The sequence below is a fragment of the Equus asinus genome, chromosome 14, assembly GCF_041296235.1.
Source record: "Equus asinus isolate D_3611 breed Donkey chromosome 14, EquAss-T2T_v2, whole genome shotgun sequence".
Classification (NCBI taxonomy): Eukaryota; Metazoa; Chordata; class Mammalia; order Perissodactyla; family Equidae; genus Equus; species Equus asinus.
In genome coordinates, this window is record NC_091803.1 from 16,136,366 (window position 1) to 16,144,734 (window position 8,369).

The 8,369-nt window shown below is 50.2% G+C and overlaps 1 protein-coding gene across 7 annotated transcripts in view; it reads right to left on the reverse strand.

The window, feature by feature from the left end:
* The window catches only part of DTX2 (deltex E3 ubiquitin ligase 2), a 34,760-nt gene extending 29,130 nt beyond the window's left edge, over nt 1-5,630 (reverse strand). The window contains exons 1-2 of one of the 7 annotated variants that reach the window (XM_070484405.1): nt 5,462-5,630; nt 4,156-4,242 (exon numbers count right to left, since the gene is read on the reverse strand). The gene's annotated coding sequence lies outside the window, so the exon portion shown is untranslated. Of the gene's footprint in view, nt 1-4,155; nt 4,633-5,461 lie in introns of those variants that run through there. The other 6 variants (XM_014853909.3, XM_014853906.3, XM_070484409.1 and 3 more) reach the window with 6 other exon arrangements.
* Between the last annotated feature and the right edge of the window lie 2,739 nt (nt 5,631-8,369).

Consider the following 8,369-nt stretch of genomic DNA (forward strand, 5'->3'; position numbering starts at 1 on the left):
CTATCACAGCGCGCCCACTGCCATCGAGTTGAGAAATCCTTCTCTCAACCCATTTCTCTATCACAAAGTGGGCGAGCGCTTACGCCTCCGGCTAGCCTCCCCAACAACACGCCCTGCCCTCTGCAGACATGTCAGTCTTTGCCCAGCACCTGAGGATGAAACACAGCATGTTGTCAGGGCCACCCCCAGGCACCCCAACTGCTTCCCAGAGCCAGACCAGGCCTCGACACCTCCCCCTACATGGGGAAATCAGGCCCTGGCCTACCTCTCTAGCTCTGCACACTTCCCCTGGACCCTTTTCCCTGTTCCCACAGCTTCCATAATCCCATGCATGCAGATCACCCAAATCTTTCTTCAGATACCTGCCTGAGTCCCCCGACTCTCTGCTCCAGCCATCAGCAACTCCATGAAGGGCCCCGAACTGGCCAGGCTTCTTCATGCCCCTCACCCCCACCGAGAGTGTCCATCCCACCTGTCCACTTACTTATTTCTTAATTCCCAGCTTGAGGCTCTCTGCCCTGTGAAATGTTTCCTACACCCACAGGGAGAAGTGGCACTTGTAACAACCAACAACCAAGTGACTTCTGAGTGCAATGATCTACCGTCCCCTCCACTAGGACATAGGTTCCTGAAAGGCAAGCATTATGGCCAGGAAAAGTTTTTTTTTTTTTTTTTTTGCTGGGAAAGATTCACTCTGAGCTAACATCTGTTGCCAATCTTCCTCTCTACTTTTTTTTTCCCCAATGCCCCAGCCCATAGTTGTATATTTTAATTGCAAGTCCTTCTGGTTCTTCTACGGGAGCTGCCGCCACATCACAGCTACTGACACACAGGTGGTGTGGCTCCACGCCCAGGAACCGAACCCAGGCCGCCGAAGCAGAGTGTGCTGAACTTTAACCGCTAGGCCATCAGGGAAAGATTTTTCGAACAAGACACACAACACTGACCATAAATGATAAAATACATTTCATTATGTTAAAATTAAGTATGGTTGTTCAACAAAACATGCCTTAAAGAAAGTACAAAGATAAGTTACAAGCTGGAAGCAGATATTTACAATAAGCACAAAGGATTAAAATCAAGAATATATAAAGAACTCCTACAGGGCTGGCCCCGTGGCCGAGTGGTTAAGTTCACGCGCTCTGCTTTGGCAGCCCAGGGTTTCGTCGGTTCGGATCCTGGGTGTGGACACGGCACTGCTCGTCAGGCCACGCTGAGACGGTGTCCCACACAGCACAACCAGAGGCACCCACCACTAGAATATACAACTATGTACGGGGGCGGGGGGTGGGGGAGACACTTTAGGGAGAACAAGAGAAAAAAAAGAAGATTGGCAACAGATGTTAGCTCAGGTGCCAATCTTTAAAAAAAAAAAAGAGGGACCCGGCCGAGTGGTCAAGTTTGGGCACTCCGCTTCGGCCAAGGTTTCGCCGGTTCAGGTCCTGGGCGCAGCCATGCTGAGATGGCATCCCACATGCCACAACTAGAAAGACACACAACTAAAAATACACAACTGTGTACCAGGGGGCCTTGGGGAGAAAAAGGAAAAAAAAATACAATCCTAAAAAAAAAAGAACTCCTACAAACCAATTTTTTTTAAAAAGCACCAGGAAACCCATAGAAAATTTGGTGAAAGACATGAACAAATATTTCACAGGAAACACATATGCCAATAAACTTATGAAGAGATGTTCAATGTCAGGGCTCGGGGACATAGAAATCAAGATTCCAAAGAATCCATTCTATACCCACTTGATTGGCAAAAATTTTAAAAGCTTACATACAGCAAATTTTGGGAAGAATGTGGAGCAACTGGAAGTCCCAAACTCTGCTGGTGGTGGAGTGGAAATTGGTACGACCACCTCAGAAAAGTCTGGCAACATCTACAAACATTATTTACCCTATGACCCAGCAAAATAACACCCCGAAGTTCAGACCCAAGGACACTTCTGCACACGTACAAGAGGAACCATGGTTGCAAATGTCCACAGCAACACGCTAGCAATAGCAAAAACCCAGAAAGCACCAAGTGCCCGTGGACAGAGGATCAGACGCATAAACCATGTGCACACCATGGAATATTCCTCAGTAGTCAATACAAATGAACCAGATGCCATGCAATAACATGGATAAATCTTACCTATATATTTTTTTACTTTCCTTAGAATACACAGGTACCAAACTATATATAAATGAAAGCAAGGAGACCATGGTTATCTCAGGTGGGAACAGGGGAAAGATGAAATGATTAGATGTAAATTTTGTTTCAAGACCCTAGCTTTTGTTTTGGGTGGATGGAATGCAGGAGCTTAATACATTCACTAAAAATAACTTAGTAAATAAGTAAAAGCAAGCCACACGTGACCACCAATGAGTGTGTATTAATCTATTTCTGTCTACCTGAGGTAAAAATGAAAACAAACACACAAAAGAGACCGTTTCCTTCATCTTTGTACTCCTAGGCCTGGCCCCCGATTTCTGCAGGCGCGTGTGGAATGAATGAGGACTTTTCTCCCTAGTCCACGGCCCCACCCCTGTTGGCGCCCTGAGCACCATGTGCGTGTCTGAAGCCAAACACCCTCCCTTCCTAACTCTCCTTTTCCTCCGAGATTCCCTGGCTCCACTCTGCCCCAAGCAGTTAGGAGAAAACCTGGGATTCCCGCTCCTCAGCTTCTCCCCTACAGCCCCACAGCTGCCTCGGCTTCCTCTCTGCTCCCCCCTCACCTCCTCAGCCCCAGCGGCCAGCATCTGGCTGCGACCTTGCTCAGTCCTCTCTCCCACTGGCCTCTCTAATTCTTGTCTCTCCTAGTCCATCTCAGAGGCGGGTGCAAGACTGAGCTTCCTGAAGTATTGCTCTGACCCTGTCTCCTCCACACCTGTGCTGGACTTCGGGGACAAAGTTCAAGTTCCTTGGGTTGACACTCAAAGCCCATTGCAATGCCTCCCTATCAAGAGTACTTGCCAGGGCACTTCCCTTCAATACACTCTTGCATCTTCATCTCCCCCTTCTTGATCCCTCCCAGAGTTGAAGTGATGACCCGCTACCCTCACATACATCCGGTTTGCCCACCTCCATCCTCACCTGACCCATACTTCCAAGGCCCAATTTAAACAGCACCTCCACGATGCCTTGAGGTGCCCAGCTGAAAGAACACACCTCTTACTAACTTCCACAGCATTCTGTCGGTCCCTTACAGTTCTCTATATCCATTCTAGCTCTTCAACGAGACTATGAACCTGAGGGCAAAATCTCACGTCCACCCCCGTGTCAGGGGCAGGCTCGATGGAAGGAATAGTCACAAAGAAAACAATCCAATCGAATGCACGCCACTTTCCAGCCAGTGTGCTCACTGAAAATGCCCAGCGTGGAATTCTGCTAAAATCCGCTGCGCCCCAGAGCCTTGGCGTGGGCCGCAAAACCCTCACACTCAGCCCTCGCCTCCCCTTCCAGCCTCCTCCACCCTACACCCAAGCCTTGTTGCTCCAGCCACATGAGCTGCTTACAGGGGCCCACGAGTGCCATGGAGCTTCACGACACCGCGCACGCCAACTCTTCCGCCAGCCTACTCCCCCACTTTCTGGGTCCTACTCTGTCTTCACAACTCACCTTAGTTATCATCTTCCAGAAGCCTTTCTGACCTTCCTAGCTTCCCCTCCTACCCGTTCTTGGAGGAGTGGGGGTTCTGCCCTGTGAGTCCCCCACCTCCCAACACACATCCCACTGACAACACCTTCTCACTATCTATGGTTCGTCTGTCTTTTCCACCAAGCAATGAGCTCCCAGACGACAGAGCCCTGGTTCCTCATCTCTCTACCCCCAGGACTGAGCGTGGGGCTTGACGCAAAGGAGGCATCCTGTTGTGTCCATGTAACAAAAGAAATAAAACTTTCCAGTTCAAATGCAGAAACCATGACCTATGTCCTTCATCCCGAAAAGCATGTGTTAAAGTGGAAAGGATCTTCTAAGACTGGTTAAACAGGAGAAGCTGTTGGCAAGAAGCCACTTGAATTTATTTGAGAGAGTTCGCAATCAACAATCAACTCCCAGGGCTCACCTTTATTCTGGAGACCTCACATTCCCCCCTCATCAGTCCCCACCTTCTCTAATGAAAACCAGATTGAGAGGCAGCCGTGTCAGCTCCCCGTGGCTCTCACCTTTTCTCTCTGGAGAGCCGGCACAAACTGTCCCTTCTGGATGGAGACACCAGATCCTTAGGAGGAATGACTTGTTTGAGTTCCCATCTTGATATAAAATGCAAACAACAAAAACTGGGCAAATCTGAAAGTCTTGCTGACTCAGCAACACAAATTCCAAGGCACCTTTGCCAACAAGGAAGAAGATGGTCAGGTTTTAAATTGAGAAACAGCAGTTGGTGAAAACGAATGCACAGATGTTGGGTCCGTGTGCTACGGCTGGGGACTGGAAACCACCAGATTTATTGTTCAACAGCCTGGGCAGAGCAGAAGTACAATAGTCTCCCTCTGCCCACTACAATAATCAAGGGGATAGTTAAAAAAAACCTCAGCCCTTTCACAGAAAGGCCTAAAAGGACTTCATAAGCCAGTCTGCAGTGTAGGTCCCCAGGAAATTAGCAGAGAGGGTAAAAGTCTGACGAAGGTCACACAGCAAATAAAGAAGAGGCCTAGTTACAGTTACCCTGACGGTTTAAGTAAAGCCTGGTTTTGGCTATCAGAAAGTCCACCTCACAGAACTCTAGAGGAGCTAGGATGGCACGCAGCAATACCGAGTTTCTCAAGGGTCTAAGTGTCCGTGCACACACACTTTCCACTGGCACCGGCACTTGGGGAAGTGGAATCAGTGTGGAGGACAGTAGGTGGCTGAGAAAGGCGGGATGAAACGGGAGCTCCAGAAAAAGTCTCCTAGGTTCTCTTCAGCATCCACGACCCCCCAAAAGTGACCCCGGGCCTCAGGAACAGCAGCTTCCTGGAAAGCGGACCCTACTGGAGACGAGGGAAGCAGAGTTCGGAGGCAAACTCCTCTGAAGTACAGCCCCCGGCTCCAGCGAGTCGTCCACCAGGAGGCAGACCCCAGCAGAACCCGCACCCTAACCAGGCAGCCCGGTGGCAAACCTCTCCACCGCCTCCTCCGGGGCCTGTGGGAAGGGTGCACGCCTCCCGACAGACCCAAACTCGGGGTCTGCGCCCCTCCCCTGAGAGCTCTTCGGCTTCCACCCCGGCGCTCACCCTCGCACCCAGCACCCAGTCCTGCCCCGAGCTCCCAGCGCCTCCCAGTTCCCCCAACTCCCGCCTCCGGGACCTCCAGCCTGGAGGCCAGTCCTCACAATCCCCCCGGACCTCACCCCGGGGCTCCCCTCGGCCCGGCCCAGCCCTCCCTCACTCCCACACCCGCCCCCTTCCGGCCCCAGCTCGGCTCGGTCTCCCCCGAGCCCTCGGGACCCCAGCTCTGGCGACGAGCCCGTGGCCTGCCTGCCCCTCTCACCGAGGCTGAGGACGGCGAGGGGGCAGGCTGAGGAGACCGCCGCGCTCGGGCAGCAGCTCGAGCTCGGCCTGGGCTCCGCTCCGGCTGCCGCTCTGACTCTAAGGAGGAGGCAGCCCGAGTGAAACTCGGCGTCGCAGCTTCCTTGTGCCCCGGTGCGCATGCTCAGGACGCGGGGCCTTCTGGGAAATGTAGTTCCGGTGGCGCTGCGGGGGGCGGGGCTGAACTCGACACACACCTAGTCAGGTGTATCTATTTTTCTTAGCCTGTTCACGCGTTACTTACTCTTTCGTTAATTTGCCGACTCATTTTAAATAGTTTTTACCGTCACAGACATGGTGCCAGGCCGCGTGCTAGGTACTGAGGATTAAAAGGTGAATCAGAAACTTGTTTTCTCTTCTGGGAGAGCTTCGTATCTACTTGACAGACATTTAAACACACAATTACAATATAGTGGGATAAATGTGATCAAGAAGTGGGAGCACGGGGGCCAGCCCTGTGGCCGAGTGGTTAAGTTCCTGTGCTCTGCTTTGGCGGCCCAGGGTTTCGCCCGTTCTGATCTTGGGCGCGGACATGGCACCGCTGGTCAGGCCATGCTGAGGCGGCAACCCACATGCCACAACTAGAAGGACCCACAACTAAAAAAAAAATACACAACTATGTACAGGGCGGGGGCGGGGGGGCCTTTGGGGAGAAAGAGGAAAAATAAAAAAATGAAAAAATTTTTAAAAAGTGGGAGCGCAGAAGGGTGTGCCTAATGGGGGGGCAGGGCTAGTGTCAGAAAGTCATCACAAAGGAGGTGACCCCCGAGTTGGATTTTGAAGCCCATGTAGGGGTTTGACAGATGGAGTACAGGGAAGCCCTTGCAGAGGAAGAGAGCTAGGAAAGTGCCCGAAACATTCAGGAAGCAGTGAAATTGCTGTCCTTGTGGCCAGGACAGAGGGTACATGGAGGGGATGAGGACAGAGAAAATGAATTAGGGTGTGGCAGGATATGAGTATGAGGAGAAGGCTGAGTAAGATTATGATGAACTTTAAATGCCATGCAAGGAATTTAGGCAACTGGAGCCAATGGAAGGAGTTTAGCAGGGGAATGACAGGGTCAGCATAGCACTCTAGAAGGGTACCCTGTGTGGTGGGGGAGGATAAATTAAAGAGAGAGAAAAGAACCAGGAAACCAGTTTGGAGGCTGTTGCTGTAATCCAGGTCAAAGGTGATAAGACTTGAACGAGGCTGGTGACTAATCTTTTGGGATCACAGACCTCCTTTACAAAGCTCAAGATAGCTACTCCCAGAAAAACGTTTGCTGTAACTATTCACACGTGTACCCACACATTACACACACATACAATCTTTTTTAAAATTAATTAATTACTTTATTTTTTTGAGGAAGATTAGCTCTGAGCTAACATCTGCTGCCAATCCTCCTCTTTTTGCTGAGAAAGACTGGCCCTGAGTGAACATTCGTGCCCATCTTCCTCTACTTTATATGTGGGACACCTGCCACAACATGGTTTGCCAAGCAGTGCCATGTCCGCACCCGGGATCTGAACTGGTGAACCCCCGGCCACCGAATCGGAATGTGTGAACTTAACTGCTGCACCACCGGGCCAGCCCCTAACACGCACACAATATTGCATACAGTTTCAGGGGGTTCAGAGTCCTCTGAATCTTGGAGTCTAGGTAAGTATCCTTACGTAATCTAAAGTCACTCATACTTTATCAGGGATTTGAGGAAGATTTAGACTGCTAGAGCTGGAAGAAGAGACCTCCCCCATCATCCAGTTCTAACACTTTGTTTTATAGAAGAGGAAGCTGAGGCCCGAGAGGGGGAGTAACCCGCCCAAAGTTCGTGAAAGGACGAGGGCCTGCATCAGGCCATCTTTAGTGCCCTAGGCCAGGCATCTACCGCCCAGGAGCTGACTTAGAGGGCCCAGGCCTGAGTCTAGGACTGCACCAGAGTCACGTTCTCCCACTTACGCCCAGAGCCAGCCCTCCCTCGAGAAATGAAGGGTAGCATTTTACCTGTGATTTATATTAGATGGCTGCAATGCTACAGATTAGGATGGGAACGTTTCCCCTCCCCTCTGAAAGTGGCAGTTTTCTCAGCCATAACCATTGACAAATAGAAATGGCAAGCAATAGGATATATTGGAGTGTATGAAGAAGCCATTCGGTGTAAACCTAATTCGGCCTGACTTTGTTTTTCTAAAAGAACCTGACATGGCCATTGAGCAGGCATTGTATATCTGCTTTAAACATTTCCTATGGCAAGATCAGTGCCCTTAAAATAAAGGTGCACCTTCCCCCCAAATTGGCATTTCCTTAAGGATAAGCATCTTTCCTTAGGCTAGGAACTGATTGCTCTGCCAACCTGTGACCACCCACCTTAAGACAATAGAACTGCCACCCTGCTGTGCAGACAGAGCAGTCACGTGACTATTGTAAAAGGGACATTTCAATCATATGTGAAACATCCTCTTTGAGGATATATAACCTCTCTGTCCACCCCACTTCTTTGGTGCCCTTCCTTCCTCAGGGAAGAAAGGCCCCAGGCCATGGTCCTCACATTTTGGCTCAGAATAAACTCACCCAAATTTTCATTTATAGATTGGTTATGGATTATTTGCATTGACACCATCTGTAACATTCCTCGAGCACCTAATATATGCCATGCACTTGCCATGCATCACCTCATTGAATCCCCTCAAGGAGGTCAGTGCTATCATTATCCCCATTTTATTTTATTTTTCTTTTTTCAATCTTTTTTTTTTGAGGAAGATTAGTCCTGAGCTAACTGCTGCCAATCCTCTTTTTGCTGAGGAAGACTGGCCCTGAGCTAACATCTGTGCCCATCTTCCTCTACATTATATGTGAGATGCCTGACACAGCATGGCATGTCAAGCGGTGCC